The sequence below is a fragment of the Osmia bicornis genome, chromosome 5 (genome assembly GCF_907164935.1).
Source record: "Osmia bicornis bicornis chromosome 5, iOsmBic2.1, whole genome shotgun sequence".
Taxonomy (NCBI): domain Eukaryota; kingdom Metazoa; phylum Arthropoda; class Insecta; order Hymenoptera; family Megachilidae; genus Osmia; species Osmia bicornis.
The window spans coordinates 3,087,844-3,106,155 of record NC_060220.1 but is presented as its reverse complement, the minus strand read 5'-3'; the positions used below and the strand labels follow the sequence as shown (position 1 = coordinate 3,106,155).

General features: G+C 38.9%; 1 long non-coding RNA gene across 2 annotated transcripts in view; it reads left to right on the top strand.

Annotated features, from left to right (window-relative positions):
* Window positions 1-18,312, top strand: part of LOC114876907 — a 173,913-nt gene that overhangs the window by 97,170 nt on the left and 58,431 nt on the right. For both annotated transcript variants that reach the window (XR_003789471.2, XR_003789469.2), the window contains one exon: window positions 7,594-7,662. This is a non-coding gene — a long non-coding RNA (uncharacterized LOC114876907). The remainder of the gene's footprint in view (window positions 1-7,593; window positions 7,663-18,312) is intronic.

Here is an 18,312-nt window from a genome sequence, read left to right as displayed (position 1 = left end):
GACACCTGTGTAGGTGAAAACCTTGTCGTCGTTCTATTATCTATTATGCAAGCAACCGATGAACGAGTAGATAAGTTGACGAGGAAGGCTTGAATCGCGCCTGCAACACATTTAACGACACCCTTCTGCTAGGTTCAGTTCTTTAGGACCAGACAGATTGTTGCTTTTACGTGGTTTGATTAGAAATTTACGGGAGTACATTCGTATACCAGCCGAAAATGAACTCTAAGAATTTTTATCAACCCTTTTGCTAATAAGGGTTGACTACAGTCATCCACCGTCAGCCCTTGTACACTCGCGATAAATGAAATAAATTAGAGCAAAATTTGTAGAATAAACACCATCTTAAAGGATAATATATTTTGAAAAGAATGTGTGGTAATAAATAAAAAAGAAAATTAATAGGAAAAGATACGTTGGTTGTATGAAAGTACTCGTATCAGTATATTTACAAGCAAGATACATATGAAATATTTTTAGAAACCTTCATGCATTATGCAGGAAACATTTTCAAAGAATATCTATTTAAAATACCACATTATTTATTATAATAAAAGATGATAAAATTTACAGAAGTATTCAAGCTGCATTTATTACAATTATAATGAGCATCCCTTCATTCAGCTGTGTATTAAAATTAAATATGCTATTACTGCTGGAGCTAGAGTAACAGGAACCTTCTCTTTTACATTAATTAGGTTAATCTGCTGTCTAGTTAATTTTCCCTTATACACTTGTCTCAGTCAGATGAATGTTCAATTCTTAAACAGTTACATGGGGATTAAGCGAACCCTTTAACTCGAGAAACTTATAGGTTCGCGTCTTATGCAGTATTTATCGTTCGCGAGTGCCTCGAGTATTTAGTAGAGTCGAAGGACTACTTAAAAATGAATATCGTCTTGAGAAGAATAGAGAAATTAGAATGCACCATCGGGTCGCTAATTCTCCTGAAAGTCGGACCGTCGCAGGTTCATTTCCTCGTGTACAGTCGTTGGAAACTTTTCCATTAACATTCCTCCTGGTGTCTTCTCTTCTCCAACGTTTTCAAGATTCCCGAGTAAAGGCACACACCTGTCCGGATGAAATAACAAATTCCATCGTGACGAAGCTTACCACCAATCTACCACAACGAGCCTTCATTCTCCCAACAAAATAATAAACATACAGCTGGAAATCTTCCCTCGAAATTATCCCGCGTAAAAAGCACGCTTTACGATAATAACGCTCGCGTCATGCCACGCGGAAGTGGCATGCTTCAGGCGGAAAATAGGCTCCCTTCTCTGTACCGGGGCTCGTATTTCGCCGTGATAATGTTACACGCGTACAACCCCCTAAAAAAATTCATTTTTATGCCATTTTATCCTTAAGTAAGCCTCTTTGCTTATATCTCAATTATTAACACATTCGAAGACACACCGGGTGATTCATTGACAGAAATTAGTGTTATTAATTAATTCTTAGGTAACAGTTAAAAAAGTAGTCATTTTATGCTGTTATGTAGATCCTGCTTGTAATCAGAATCGAGCATTATTTCAAGGAAATAAGAAGGAAATTATTCATTCGAATAATTAAAAATTCAATTATAATAATTATTTGAAATGAAAATAGCAGGACAAATCAAATTTTATTTGAAATGAAAGTTTCTTCATAATGAAAGTGACTTTAAATTGAAAATTATTCACTATTTTCAAATAATTTAGTTATATTCAAGATTTTCATTAAAAGAGAAAATTATTTTTGATCTTCAAATATTTTCATTTTATTCAAAATATGTATCGGAAGATTATTCGAAATAATGGCCAACTTTGTTTGTAATACCCCGTATTTGCATAGCATGTTCATTGACAGTTATAATGATATTCACCGAACTTTACCGACACCGCATATATATTTCACCGTTGAACAAATACTTATTATTCGGTATATCTCGCAATCCCAGGCTGGTACACGGACAGATAGGAAGACAGAAGCCACGCGAGTAACAGGAAGTTAGTGGCCGTGCGGCTTTCGGGCGACCGCACGTAAATGCGCGCATAAATACATCCGGATGTATCCAATGCGAGTTAGAGTCCGGCAATAGATCCAACCAAGATCCGTCTGTATATGTGACACAAACACATATACACACTTGATATGATACGAATAACAGTACGTGCGTGTACGTGTGTTAGGGATAGAAGGGTCGATAGTGTTGGTGCACCCTTAGCTCTTTCATCCTTTCTGCCTCGTTGTTGTAGTCAGGCTCGGTGGAAGGAAAACGGAAGGAGAACAGGGCTGAGTATAGAGGTTGCGAGGGTGGAAGAAAGAGATATAGGGATGGAGAAAAGCAGAAAGTTGGCTGCTCGCCAAGCCTGTTGAGCGCCACGCCCTGGGGAAAGAAAAGCAAACGAAAAGAGGGATGGGCTCGGAGGCTGGAAAATCATCGTTGCGATTCGAGCCAGGTGCCGATCGGCCGACCGACCGACCGACCGACCGACCAAGGAACCGCTATAGATATAGAACACTCTCTATGCCTAGCCTTGTCGTGCCTGTTGCATTCTCCGAGCTCTGAATACTTCCGCCCTAGGCGCGTCCAGAGTATCCCCTTAACATGCAGATGTAACAGGATACTCTTCTTGTCACCGACTCATCGATCACATCTTACACTTTATTATGATCAGCCAATTTCTTTGTCTGCCTTTCTCTCCTTGCCAAAAGTGGATCGTGTCCAAAGAGGATTATTTTAGAGTTACATTGAAATCACTGCTACCAGTTTCGAGAATGATTAATACCGTTGATTCGTGATTTAGAAATTCTTGGTAACCAGGCTATTTGGGTATCTTTATTCTGATTACACGGCCTCATGCTGTGTCCTGGTTAAGTTGTTCGATCTAGGCCTTGAAGTCGGTAAGGTTATCTTGAGATAAAGGACTATTCAAATTATTCAAATTTCTTTTTCTTTTTAATCATATAGCATTGTTATTCAACTCATGGAAATTAATATGTCAGAGTTCATAACTTTTACCTTTTTGTATTGAAATAAATTTATCAAAGATTTCTTATAGATAATAAAGTTTGATAGGCAAGTTTTGATAAATATTTCTATACAACATTAGAATAGAATAAGCCTTTCTCGTTAACGAGAAATCTGCTTTCAAGTTTGACGCGTGTTTCCGTTCGAAACGTTCACGAAACGTTCGCGTCCAGTTACAATTGGCGCCGTTTTATCAGCCGTCTTATCGAGGCTCCTTATCGATGAACGATCGGTGGACGGGTAGCGTGCTTCTTACCACGCCACTCGAAAGTCCTCTTGGACGTTACTATCGGAAATGGATATTCGCGATTCCCTAGACAATCAAGATTCCGACCGATTATCGCGTAGTAAGTTAGTCCTTCCTTTATCCTGGCAACGGCCGAGTCTGATAACAGGAAATTGAAAACTGGATAAGCAACTTCCGACCTTTTTCTCGAAGCTCAATTAAGAAATCCACCGTCGAGCGGGATGATAAAAAAAAAAAAAGGGAGAGAGAGCGGTGGCTAACGAGCTCGATGTAGCGACTAGTTGGCTGGTGGAAAATTGGAAAGAGGAAATTTCACTGGTGGCCGGCCTGGAAACTCTTTACTCTTGCAGTTTTCGTTTAGCTTGCCGGACTTCATGGATTATTGAACAGTTTTCAACTTCGCTAAACGCCTCGACCATTACCCTGCTATTTCGGATATTTATCAACAACTTTCGTACACTGTGGCCACTTTCAAATATTTGACGATAGAAATATGGAAATATAAAAATGTGTTTTGTAGTTTCTATCGTTTTTGTAAGGGAAATAATTAATTTAATTAAGGAGGATATATCACTTGACATGGAAAAAGAAAGAAATTGTAATTTCTTGAATTCAAATTGGATATACAAAAAATTTCAGCCTTCTTCTAGTTCTTTACTTTTCATCTAGTTTGAATTATTAAGTGTTTTATTTTGAAACTTTTGATATAGAAATTTCATTCACAACTAACATTTTTTGATATCATAAGTACAGTATAAACTGGCAGTGAGTGATAAGCAGTGGCAGTAGTATAACCCTGCAATAGGTCAGACGTCGCATCTTATGACTGATTGTTCCACTTAGAGGAATCGCTACGTGCTTACTTCTCTACCTCGTCATTCTTTTTCCTATACTTTTATAATCACACACTGTCAATTATTGTAATAATTTGTATACTTGTATAGCTGCTATTTGCATAGCACTATAGTGTATCAAATACAACACATTGTAATTAGTATAAACTTGAAGTTTTCAAAGTTTAAAATTTTCAAAGTTTACAAATACTTTAGAAAACAAATTTCAACTACTCTTTTAATTAAATACTGTAAGGTACTGACAAATTGAACTGTAATATTTCAAAAATCAGCGGTGAAAATGAATTAACTTTAATCTGGCTCTTCCACTCGGAGAGTAATTTTCAATTTCTCGAACCACTTGGTGATTTTCGAATCGCGTTTTTCAATTCACCGCCCCGCTTTATACCGTTTTCATGACGGAAAACGCGCGCACAATCGCGCGACAAGCCGCGGAAACCAGCGTACCGTTTTCGAGAAGTCGAGGAAACGGATTGGTCGGAAAAGTATCGAAGGAAATTCGCGGTGGATCGCGGCACCGGGTACAGGTGGTAGGGGAGGGGTGGTTTCAGAAAACGCGGAAACTCGTTAGAAAGATTTCACGCCGGAACGAGGCCGCTCGCGACGGCGCGGCGCAAAGTATCGAGCTATCGATTTCACGGCTCGTCGGCTCGTCCGATAAGGTAACCCATCCCCTTACCGCGTCTACCTTTGCTTCGAGACCCATGTGCTCGTGTCTTTTGTCCCCCTTCTTCACCATCGTTTCGTCTTCGACCTTCGTCTGCTCGAACGGTCTCAATCGATTCAATCATCGTCACTAGCGATGAAAATCGATCCACGATGATCGAGAGCCTTCCTCGCAGAAAAGGGTTACGATTTATTGCCAGGATCTACCTCTTAACCCCTTTAAGACATTATGGTTCATCATTGAATATCAGGCCACGATGGTACGAATTTTTTGTCACTAAATTCGATATGTAGAATATGCCCAAATTAAGAGTAGGTTATCATTTTCCTAATTATTATTAATACGAGAAAATAATACTGGCGGAACGAGAGTTAAAAATGTTAATTTTGAAGCCCAAGTACCGTGCGTCGCCGACTCTCCGGACGAATCTGTCGTCTTTATCTTTATAATCCTTGAAGTTGAAATTTGCAAATCAACTATTTGTATCTTAAATAATTAAAGTTTAAATAGGGGAAATCGTAGCTGCAGTGGATGGTCTTGTAATAAGAAGCTGGTCACGAACGGGTTAATGGGAGTGCAAGAGCATGCATAATTAATGTATCGAAAATTCATGAAACATTATAACCGGGTGTAGGGTAGTATCTCTATTAAACGATGAAAAATGAACCAACAGAGCGGGGAAGGGGGTTGGAAGGTTGGTAATTTCCAGTATTAAATGGAGAATATCGGTAACTGATCGTCGTTAGAGCTTGCGAGTGGAAAGCGGCGAACGTAATCGGTGGTTGAACGATAATTAAATGGGGAAGAAGGATACGACGAAGGAAACTCGATCAATCGTCTATTCGATTCTCATTGATCTTTTCGCTTTTTTTCAAGAACATCACGCACCAATAATAGAGCACATCTAAACTTTATTTTCCAAAGGAAAATAAATTTGAAAAGACCATAAAAGTCCATATTGTTTTCTTTTCAATCGATCATAGATTCATGGAAATATTCAAAATTGATGTTCTTTTTTAAATGTCAAAGCTTTCGGCTTCTTTCAAGGATTCTTTTTACGTTTGATCGTGACTGAAGTCTACTTTCGACTCGACTAGGCGATTCGACGTTGGTTTATCGCGTGATATCTCGGCGCACGAAACTCGTCAAAACGTGTTCGTGTTGTGTTGTACATTGTGTGCACGGTGCATACAGGCGGTAGCGTTTTAAGCTTCTTACCTGTCGCGAAGTTAGCTACCACGAAAATGCCATCGGATTATCTTGCGGCCGTGAGCGAACAACGCTCGCCTATTGTAACACCGCACCGAACGAAATTTCACGTTGAAAATTCCGTTTTCCCGGCACACGTTGCATTTTTCTATGCTTTTCGATGGGATTTCGGCAGAGTATTAGCGTCAAATGTTTATCGTACTCGAGATATCTATTACGGATGATAGGATTATTGAAAAAAAAAAAAAAACACATTTTTCAAAATGCATTTTTACATTTCTTAATTATCTGATCGAATCAAATTCATAGTATCACTGGTCGTCGAGCAAAATGGAGAAATTTTCATTTAATCCCAATTTTACATTTTTACATTTTACATTGCCGGTGTCGCGCGGTACGTTCCCGGGCTATATCGTATGTAAATTAAATTCATTTTACCGTCCATCGGAATCACAATATTTCGTGATCGCTAACGTTCGTTCAGGCCGCTTTCTAATTTCATATTCAGCGAATTGCACGATAAAAGTGAACGATTCATCATGACCGAGGGAAACAGTGGTCAAGTAATTTCTTTGTTACAGAAAAACATCGAATGTTTGAATAATAATCGAGGGGTTTAAGTGTACTTTTTGTTTTCGCTGTTGTTTCATCGATTCAATAAGGACTCTGCGCAGTTTAACATAGCTTAGGGTTCATTTATAAAGAACGCAAATGAAATTATGGATCATAGAAAGAGGGGTTATGAAACACTGCTTTCCTATCAGTCCCAAAGATCTATACGAACACGTTTCGAGTATGAAAAAGAAAGGAGATGGTAGCTCGTAGACAGTATCGAAAGACGCTCGACGAGAGCGGAATCGGAACGATCTCGTCAAGCAGAAAAGGTAAAGCCTCGAAAGGTGGATACTTAAGAGCTGGTTTACGGCACATACGTTGCATTATAGAGGAACGCGGCGTACAGCGGCGTGCAACGGGTCGGCACTGCACTGCAGTAAAGTGCATCCCTAAGCCTAGCGCATCTGTGACCACTCTCGGGGTCGCAGTGCCCGGACTCGGGGTATTTATTATTCAGTCGATGCAACCTGCCAGCGACCAGCGCGCGACTTTCTCGTTCACGATGTCGCCTCGGGATTTTTCCGCGGGATCCTCTGTTTTCCTTCGAATCCGACCAATCCCGCTCAGCATTTCGCTCGTTCACCGTGGCTCGGCAACCGCCTGTCAACCCCATCCTCGCTTTTCATGACGATCGAACGACAGATACTATTCCTGCGGCGCTTTGTAAATTCATTATCGAATCTTCGGAAACTTCGCCGGAATCACGTCACTTTATAGCGGTTCGAGAAGCGATATTTCTTGGTCACGATCAGATATTATGCATGAACAGTTTCTGTTAACTCTCGGACGGCGAGATAATTATATAATTAAAATTATATATTTTATTTTTGTTCAAGGGTTAATTAGAAGTACAGATTTGCACTTTTTTTTGCTAAATTTTTGAATTTAAGTTTGGTCTTTGGAAGTGAAAGCGAAGGGTTATCAATAGACTGCTGAAGTTTGTACAAATATAATTATTTCACTGATATCAGCTTTCTGTTTGTTTCAGGAAACATAAGAGACCTGGAATCTGAAGTTCCACAGCGCTAAAAAGCTGGACGTGTGCATCTGCAGATATGTAAGTAAGAATATAATAATACAAATTCTTTTTTCTAATTCTGAAGTAAATCAAATCAAAGTTATTTACTATTTACAAAACTCAATAACGTGCAAAATTGTTATAAAAATCTTGGATATTAGTTGGCGATATTCAGTAATTTCGCGAGATTTTCGAAACACGGAAGGGACGCGGTTAACTAACTGTTACTCGATTAGGGAAATCGAGCTTCCGTTTCGCGAAGCCCGGCGATATTCGGTGGATTGCTTTTCCCGATAATAGGGTACATAATATATCTACCAGGTATTCGAGCGTGAATGCATCGAATTGATTTAAGTCTCAGCCACCGTTTACCCCCTACCTCCATGCCCCGGTCGAAAGCAGCCGATTCTCGAAAGCCGTGCAACAGCGCTTTATTTCGATCCCATAGCTGCGGGCGACTTGGTCGAGTCAATCGAAAGTTTCGGCTTACGTTCCGTTGTATAGGTGGGCTGGCAAATGTATTATCGACACTACCGATATTCCCCGAGATCCTGTCCTCGACTAGGCAGGGATCCAGGATCCACGGATTGTACACGTACGATTAATGGCCATAATAGCGGCCGGCTATAGAGGCGAACGATTGAACGAAGGATTACCGGGGGACTTTGGGTGAACCTGTCGTATCTGTGAATTGTACGTCGTTTGAGTTTCGGGCTCGATGGAACTGGGCTGAGGATTCTGTTGGAAAGTTGTGCGAGAACAATCCTCCGGTTATTTCAAAACTGACGACTTTATTGAGGATCAACCGTGTTTGCCGGTCTCGTTTGCTGCGATCTCAGGTTATGGGAAATGTACAATTGGGTCGAAATGTTCTAATAGTTTGGCGCGAACTTTGTTCGATGATAGAAGATACAGAGGGAGCCTTTGATATTCAAATAGAGCATCAAAACTATTCGATTCTTCTTTCAATTATTTTTATTTCTAACACCTTATGGATGGAAATATTTTCCATATCGATGTTGACTTTTCTATCGTCCCTTCTTAATTATTCGAGTAGATCCGACGATTCCCGTGATATTAAAGTTTCTTTTACCCGAAACTCGAAACAATCGACCAAGTATTCTTTGCCAGGGATGACGAAAAAAAAACTTTGATCTTTCGAGGCCTCAACCCCGGGCAAAAATAAAGAAACTTCGAGCCTTGACCCGACGTCACACGTAACACGGTTGCTGTCTGACAACGGACGTCCTTTGACGTGAAATTAATTAAAACTTTGTTAACAGTCGACGCGTATTCTTTCGGTAGGGGGTTTTGCACGAACAGTCGGCCGAGTTTACACGCTACCATTGCTTCGTCCGATCTAAAGAGAGCATTATCGAATTATGCCTTTTGATTCGTCCCGGAAAGGAGGCTAATGGTAATCTGAAAAGTCCTCGAAAGGCGGTGACAAAGAGCAGGATTCTTTGCGATTTGACGGGCTCGGATGTTCGTATCCCTTGGAATCAAGGGTTTTCCACGAAGCGATAGCGCATCAATCGCGGAAACTGCGATTCCCTTTGACGATCATCGTTATGATTCTTGAAACTATCCGATTTTGCGGTGCAGAAGCCTTTGAAGAGGCTTCTGGCATTCCATGCGGGTGATTTAACCCTTTAAGAATTTTTTTCAATCCATCGCGCAGAAGGGCTTGGATTTTATTTTTTCTTGATTTAAATTCGTATTCTGAGGATAATTTCTATTTGTAATTTTATTGACACGTAGAAAGAATAATTGTTACGTTGTTTGTCAAAGTATTTGTAAAGGGTTAAATTATTTCAGATCGTTTCATTGTAGAATTATTTATCTCAATCAGACGAGTAACAATTTTCAATTAAAATAAACATCGTTCCAGAGGAAGAGATCATGAATTTAATTGCTAATTTAATATGTTTTCGTTCCTCAAATTCCGTGTTTCATTTTGTCTAAATAAATTGCTATAAATCTCGAAGTTCAACGTCGGAGATAATCCCGTACCGTGCGGAACGGCGAATGTTCGCTAAGGATTAGTTTGTTCCCTTTTACTTTTTGTAGTAGATTTTAAAAATCATTATAGTAAAGGGATTATCGAGTTAAAACGAAGATTGATGCTTGAAATATTACCAAAGGAAATGAGATCGTTTTGGGAAGCGGGAGAAGTAGATTTAGTGTGCAGATGATCAGACAAGCGGAATGAGGGAGTAACTTTGAAATAAGGTCAATAATTGATCAGACAAATGGAACGGAGATGAGTTATCATTTCCATATCATAATTACGAGGCTGTTCTTCTTTTATCCGAAATCTTAATTACGTTCTCGAATAATTCTTGATTTTTAAGACGGTACCCTCGAACCGTAGATCGTCGTCACCGAGGGAAATTCTTTTCAGAAAACTGCTGAGGGCTAGCAACTTGGAAAATTCCTTCTTTTACAAATTTAAGACGTCAGGAAAGCGAATTGAACTTTCAGTTTATTGGACAGCTTGGTGATAGGTCTCGAAAGCGAACTTCTCGTGAAACTATAGATTTCAAGAACCTGATTTTTAGATTTTCTCTTGTTTTTCAGCGTCTTACTTGAATTTTATTTTTTAATCAATTTTTAATAATTTTTACAAAAATTAGAAATAGAAATTTTTTTTAATTAGAAAATCTTGCCAAATTTTAGGTTTTTATTTTTGATTAATATTTAGTTTTTGGTCTATGATCCTAATAATTAAATTGTATAAAATTTGAAGCTGGTCGCATGACAGTAACCGCGTTAACGCCCGGATAGTAGAAACATTTTTGTTGAATACTCGTTCGTGTAGATACTCTGGAACATTCAGGAAAATCGTTAAGGTTCTGGCCCCCTTGGCGAGCATTCGTCACGACGATTCCTGTAATTATTTAATTTTGTAACACCGTACGGGCTCGGAGGGTGGCGCGATCCAACGACGCATAATTCAACGCAATGAGCTGGAACGATGCCATTTTAGCCCGCAATTTTGCATGACCGCTATGCGAAATAGAAACTCGCGCGATTATTTACCCAGCTAATAGTCGCAGGTGTACAGGAACGTTAAAAAGTATATAACAGATAGCAGATAGTTCAATATCTCTGAAACTATCGAGCAATCAAATAAAATAGAATCCTCTTCTTATAAATAAAAATGTGTCTCAGCATTTACCAAAATTAATTAAATAGAATATCGTTGCCAAATCGTTAATTAACTGAAGGGAAAAATGATGTCCTTTAAAAATACGATACGCTCGAAACTTCTCGTCGTATTTCTTTCACGAAATTCTCGAGGAAATTAAAGGGAAGCACCGAGACTCGGTAAGTGACACTCGCCAGAAATCAGAACCATTTCCTTCCACGCTGTTTTCCATTTACATTGGCCGCGACCCACGTTAAAAACCTCTGCTTTCATTCGATCCTCGTCTCTGAAACGTTCATTCATCCGGCTTGGTACGATTGAAACAGAGCCGTTTCACCGGTACGCCGGCAAAAATTCATCGCGATCGTTTGGAATGTCGACGAGCATCGTCGCGATACGATCACGGCATTGAAATAGAAATAAAATGAAATAAACGGGGTGGCTGGTAGACGAACGTTCGTTGTCTCATCCAGCGTTAAGCCGATGACTTTTCCAACTACGAGGCGTTAATACAGAGGCTCTCAGTTACCTTCCTAAGTATAATACAGCTTATTCATGGCTTCTTGGCGTGGTTGAATCGCAACATTCTGCGCGACCGCGTACCGGCAACACGCTTAACGAGTGTGCAACGAGTGACGCGCACAATGTGGTGGTTGCGGTTAATGTGAAGCTTACACGTTTGCTCCTCCACCTTCATTCACCTGTCCTCCGCTTGTGTACACCTTTTCACAGGAGGATTTAATTTAGATTCGCGTTAGACTACGCTGGCCCGCAGAAGGAAAGGTAAATGAAAGGAACACCAAAGGGGAAAGTAAATTAGACTGTGGGTTTAATGACGCGGTGAATCGTCGCTCTTTGAACGCGAATCGATGCTTCTTAACACCTTAACCGTGTACATATGTAACGGGGTACGTTTTAACTGTAATGAGACCACTCGCTTTGTAACTGAGATTGGTAGCCTCGAAGAGAGAAAAAGGTGTTGTTACGTTTTAATCGAGAGCACCAGACTTTCTGTGTTTATTGTAATTTATAGTTAACAATATTTTATTTAAAAAATTAATTTTTATTCGGTCTTAAACATCAAATCGATGTGTCGTAAGGGGTATTAGATGTACAAATTAATTTGGTATCTTTAGTGTAATATATCAAATTTAAATTTTCCCGCGTAAGCGTTCACCCGCAAGTGATAGGACCTTAGACTCTATATATTAGGGTACATCTCCCCTACGTCAGTTCCCCTCCGGATGTCTACAGGGAAGGATGATTTGATCGCGAATGTACAGCTAATATTTTGCAACACTTTCATGACAAAATTTTTTACATTTAATAAAACCGACGAAATGATTAATAATTTTAACGATTAACTTTAAATAATATAGGACAACAGTTTACCGAGTTGTGAAAACAATGCTGGCAAACCTTCTTGGGTCAGTAATTAACGCGCCACTAAAACCCCGAGTTGTTAGAAGACTGGCAACGTTAGAGACGGCTAGGAAGCGGAGTCGCTCGGGAAATTAATCAAACATTAAACCCCGTAAATTTCCCGTGGACCCTCCATCAAGTATTAAAGGCAAGAGGTAGGTACTGGATAGAAGTCGCTGAGTGTAACGCGGTTAATTAATCCAACCAGGCAAAGTCGTCGCGCGTGCAAATGAACATGTGCTAGCAATTAACGGAATTATGCTTATGGTGTCTGATACTCCATTAACAGACTCGATCAATCGTAATGTTCGTATAGTGGCTCGCTAGAGAGCCATCTTATCCGCTTCGCTTTGTCGCTAGTTCCAGATTATCGCGGCCATGATAATTAACTGTAACACCCTGCCCTCACCCTCCTCGATCGAATCTCGAATCTTAATTAATTACACTCATGTCTGAGTTTCGTTTCTTGGCTTCGAAGTGTCGGTTTCGTTTAAATAGCCTTGGACGAATATGTGTAAATTTAGATAAAATAATAGAAATACGTGTCATATTTTTATTAATTCAGATTGAAGATTTATTACTATTCATAGATACTTCAGTTATTAAAATTATTATTATTATTTTGAAATTCTAGCGCCACTTTTCAAGTCCATATTTAAGTTTGAAATAGGGATTGAAAAGGTGTAATAACAAAAACACAGAATCAATTTGGTAAACATTTATTAAATAAAATACATATATTATGATCGCAATTTTATATTATTAAATGTTGTAGTTTTATTTTTTTTTTTAAATAAATCTCGAACGGCAGTCAACGCGTTAAACGTGGATGTTTTTATAAGGTTGCAATATTTTTCGTCGATTTTCATGACAAACGTTTCGCTTTGGAGAATTCTGCTTTGCGCCGGCGATAAAGTCCCATAGCTTTATCGCATTGAATAGCTCGTTTCGCGAATAAACGAGAATCGAATCCGTTTATTTGTGCGATTCAGATTCGACGCACGCGATCGTCATCCGAAAACTATAATACTATTCTTTCAGGAAAAATACTCTATACAAAACGGTATACCGCACGCGAAAGGAATCGAAATACAATTAATTATATGAAACAATCATTTTTATTCTTTTGTGCTCCGTGTTTTGTTTCAGTTGAAATTTGAAATTTACGTAGGTCGATTGTGATATCAGTTATACGAGACGGGTAAAAAATTCTAAACGAACATTAATTGGTTTGCTCAATTAGGAAAAAGCCAGCAAATTAATAGTTTCGAGAGAGCTCATTTTTTCTTCTTTTTTTTTTAGTTGATGCGTTGCCTCGAGTGCAAGCTGAAAAATAAAAAGTCACATCGTGAAAATTGCACGTAGTTGACTCCGACGATATCGCTCTAATTAAAAATTTTCTTTCAATTGGCTCGATAAAATTACAAACGCTCTTTTACACTTCCTCTAATTTTCCTTTCCCAATTATTTGTTGCTAACCAAATTATTTCAATTTGTATCTTCTTCTGTAATTCATCGCATTCGAGAAAATATTTCTTATAATTTTTAGAATATTTTTATACATAATTTCCGCACATGTGTTTACGCTGTGTTAATTCTCGGCGATCTTTATTTTATTTTCAAGCTTTTCGTTGCAAAGTACTCTGCTTCAAGTACACTCGCCTGAAATTTGCACACTTGCTTGCGTTCAAGAATTATACTTATTTAGTATATTATTGTCTCAGCTGTTTCAGAGGTTTAGGATAGAATGATTTCGGTCACATTTGCATATGGCACGTAACTTATATTCCCTGTAGAATACGTTCCACAATTTCTATATATTTAAAATTTAAAACGTAAAGTCTTTGAAGTAGATCAAAACGATCTAGCGATCAAAACCGGCTCCCTGAAGGATCGTGGTGGTTCCTATCATTTCCCATGGGCATTTCCGAGGAGAATGATAATGCATATTTAATAATTAAAAATCATATTATTTTTTCGCTTTTAATATTAATATCATCAAAATTAAAATTTTTAATAGTTCTATTTTGCCTATATCGCCTTTTCCCCTAAGGAAGCCATGTTTAATCGTGAGTGTACAAAGCAGTACCCATGTCCTAATATAAAATAAAATAAAGAAAAGATCGTTTCATTAACGGCGGACAGAAATAATTCGAAATTACGCAATTCATCCCTTAGCCTGAATTTCTTGGTAGCTCGAAGAGGTAAGCCTTCGTCGTCGTTTGGTCCGAGGCAGGACGGACGGTATAGTGGCTATATTAAGCGGTTCCATCGATGAAAGTGATTATAAATAAAGCTGGTGGTATCGGTGAGATTCGAAGTATCGATACGGTTTGCTCGTTGTCGAACCTAATAGCCGTTCGTTGAACAGGAAGAGAGCCGAGAGAAAGGCGTCGAACGAGGGGGTAGGTGTTTCAGCATTTTATTAAATGAATTCAGGGAAGGAGGGTGAAAGAATACGGAACGGCACGGGTGAAGATTGCATTACCGAGAAAATATATTTTCCTCCGCAGCGTCACTGCGCCAAGCTATCAGGGTCGCGAGGCGGCGCAAGGTGGTAATTGCCAATTAACTGTAATTAATTCATTGAGCCAAGTGGCAGTGATCAAGCCAGCCATATCTCCGTCCTCGGTGAAAATCGGTCTTAACGATCCGGGGGATCGGTTTCCGGCCAATCGAACACCCTGGAAACACGATTCGGTAATTTCAAGCGGACCGTTTATCAATTTACATATTCCAGGGGCCGTTTAAGGGGGCGTTTCTCATCGATCCGATTTCAGAAGGCTATACGAGGCCGACGCGACGCTCGCTGTAAACTTTATTCCTCTCCTTAACCCCTTAAATGCTAAATCGCGAGTTCGTGCTTCATTTAGTCCCAACTGTTCGAGTGGATAATTGATGGTTACGATGAAAGATACGTTTTGTGCCGGTTACATTTATCGCTCTACATTGATCAATGAACAATGATAATTTTCACTGTTTTGTCTTTGTTAACGGTTTTTCTTCGCTTCCCTTTCCTCTGGAGATTTATCGTTAAACGTTATTCGAAACATCCGAGAGGTTTGAAATATTCCATCTCGTTTTACTGCAATCTTTGTTGAATCATTTTAGGAATTCTTATCGTCGTACATATTTCAATATTTCTTTTTTTTTATTGTGTACGGATGAGAGTTTTAAAAATATGATGAATAATTAATTTTAGAATTTCGCTTCTTTTCTTTTTCAATTATTCCATCATGAAAAAGCCATTTTCAAACAAAAAGTCAACCTTTCATCTATGGATCGTTCGCGTTTCGTTAGCGTCGACAAATCGCAGCCGGGAACAAAAGCGTGTGTTTTTGAAATTTATTTAACCAGCTGAATCGCGGGAGTTTCGAATTGTAAACTCGCATACGGTCCGTCGGAGGATGTTCGCGAAATGTTGAACGGCGATCGATCAATCATACAGCGGCCATTGTTCCGGCAGAAAAATGGCTGTTCCGTTTCGACGATCGTCGACTATATTTAACGAGAGAGGAAGAAGAGGAGGCGGAGGTCGGGTGCACGCGAATAAGAAGACGTCGGTCTAGGAACGATTCAAAGTATCGTTAGGGGAACGGAAGATCGAAGTGCCGGGCGTTTTCTTGCCCGTTTTTGCGAACCGGCACAATGGAACACGCCAGGAAATACGATCTATGTACGTGTCTCGTAACCCAGTTTCGCGGATCATTTTGCTTTTCCACGGAAAGTCGATCATCCCTCTGGAGACGTTCGTCTCGTTGTTTCTCAAACGCGATCCCTCTCCTGCTTTTCACCGCAATAACGATTAACGTTACGAGCTGATCGTCGAGCGGTCCATTGTTATCGCTGCCTTCTCATTCCGGCTGCGATCCTCGACACACAATAGGATACGATACAATAAACAATTTTGAGTAATAAAATCAGAGTGCCGCGAGAAACAGGAAGAAATAGCGAAGAAGTTCATTTTCAAATTTCACAATTTTAATCTTTCGATTTTAGCAACAATAGTAAATGATATTTAAAATCATATTTTCAATGCGTTTAACTTCTATTTATTCAGAATAGCGAAATTTCAAATATCAAATTTTTGGTATATCAAATGTTAATTTAATAAACGATGCCTTTTTATACAATATTCGTTAAAAAGATTTTGGAAAAAAAATATATCCGAATTTTTTCCGGAATGAGACGAAGTATATTGTTTGAAATTAATTGCCGTGGGAATACTTTCTACAGCCAGTGTATCTCGCATCAGGGAGAAAGCAGTTTTATTCCCTGGTTTCTAATTGAACTGGAAAATGGTTGGTCGTGAGTTCAGGAAGGACCTTTGTCGAAGCTGTAGCGTGAAAAAGACAATGTCGTGGAAAATGGTATGCGTGGATACATCCCTTGCGCTTTATTTCTCTCTCCCTTATTCGTGATATTCTTCTTTTCATTCCCCGCCGTGAATTCTTCTTTTCACAGTTCTCTGTTTCCAGCTGATGATTTTCGTGCCCGGAAAAGATATTCGAGAAATTGAAAGCAAATATTTTGGAAAAAAATTTACTTCCCTCGTGCAAAGTAACTAGAACGTTTTATTTCCCTGAAAGGCGTCGTTCTTTCTTCGATTTTCTTATTTCTCTTTCTTTCCCGTTTCCTTTTTATCGCTTCTTTTCTTGAGCGTGCAAGGAACAGGAAACGGCATTTTAATCATTGAGAGTTTGCTATTTTTGTACCGAGCTCACCTGGAAACACCTTGATCCTAATTACCTCGACACAAAGCTTCCATCAACTGGCTGAATAATTTCTTTTCGAAAGGAAAATTTTCGGTTGCTTCTGTTTTTCTTTCTTTCGATTTATTCACACACGATTTTATTATTTTTCTCTTTTTCTCGGAGATGCAAAAGTTTTCATATTTTTCATTATTCCACAAGAGTTTTGTTAATTTAATTGCAGCCATTTAGTAATAAACGAAGGGCGGCTTTGATTTCTCATCTCGGTTAGCGAGCATAAATTTTTATTTATTCTTTCGCATATATTTGCTTGTGAAATATCGTGGTCATTTATTGTTAGTCGTGAAACGAGGAAATTTATGGCCCTCCTACTTTTATTATGTGTATGTTGATACAAGAAAAAGAGGAAGACTATATATGTATATTCACACGTAATCTATTACACTGATTCGAATTTATGACTTTGTTTTAACGTTCGTTTTTAATGCGAATATTGACATTTTATTGGCATATTTATACACGTGATATTTCATTCGTTATGGATGGAACAGCCTTTTATAATAACGGAACTATAGTTTGAGGTAATCTCATATACGTTGAATTATTTCGTACGTAAATAAAGTTTTTATTCGGTGCAATAATAATTTCGTTACAACTTTTAACGACGTGTAAGTTTCATGGTACACTTTCAACTTTAAACAAAATTTCGGACCGTGTCGTGAGCAGAAGATGTTAAAAGCAGATGTTCGAGAAGTTAGAAGTAAAAGGTATTCGTTGAAGAAACGAGTAAAAAGCATAAGGGACGAAGAAGAAATTTACAGTAGGTACCGGATGTAATCTCGGAACCAGATAGTTTCACACTTATTACCGTCAACTTTTATTACCCTGAAATTGCGTAGAAAATGTTAGAAATTATCATTGACTACCTACTCTCGATTCTAACTTTTCTCTAATAATCCACCCTTTCTTTTCACCTTTGAATCAGTGTCTATCGCAAATGTTATCTTCAAATTACACATGAAAAAGCAAGTATTTCAAAGCCTCCTCTATATCATCCACGTTTCCTTTTCACCTTTGAGTAAATTTCTGTCGCCATCGAATGAGCCGAAATATTATCTCCAATCCTCTCAGAATTATATCAAAAACTAAGGATCTCAAAGCCTTTTGTATCCCATTATCCGCTTATTAACCCCCGACGGATCGTCCAAGTTTCCCTTCAGAGGGTAAATCAGCGTCATTCGCTATCGAGTGAGCCAAGTGGCGGAGGACGAAATGTGGAAAGCTGCGTACGTAAGTAGGTATCTCTGGCGTGAAGAGCGAGCGGGTCGAGTTGGCCAGGATGGCAGCCATGTAAATAGGCCAGCGGCATAATTTATACCCGTCATGCCTAGGAACCGAAGAGCT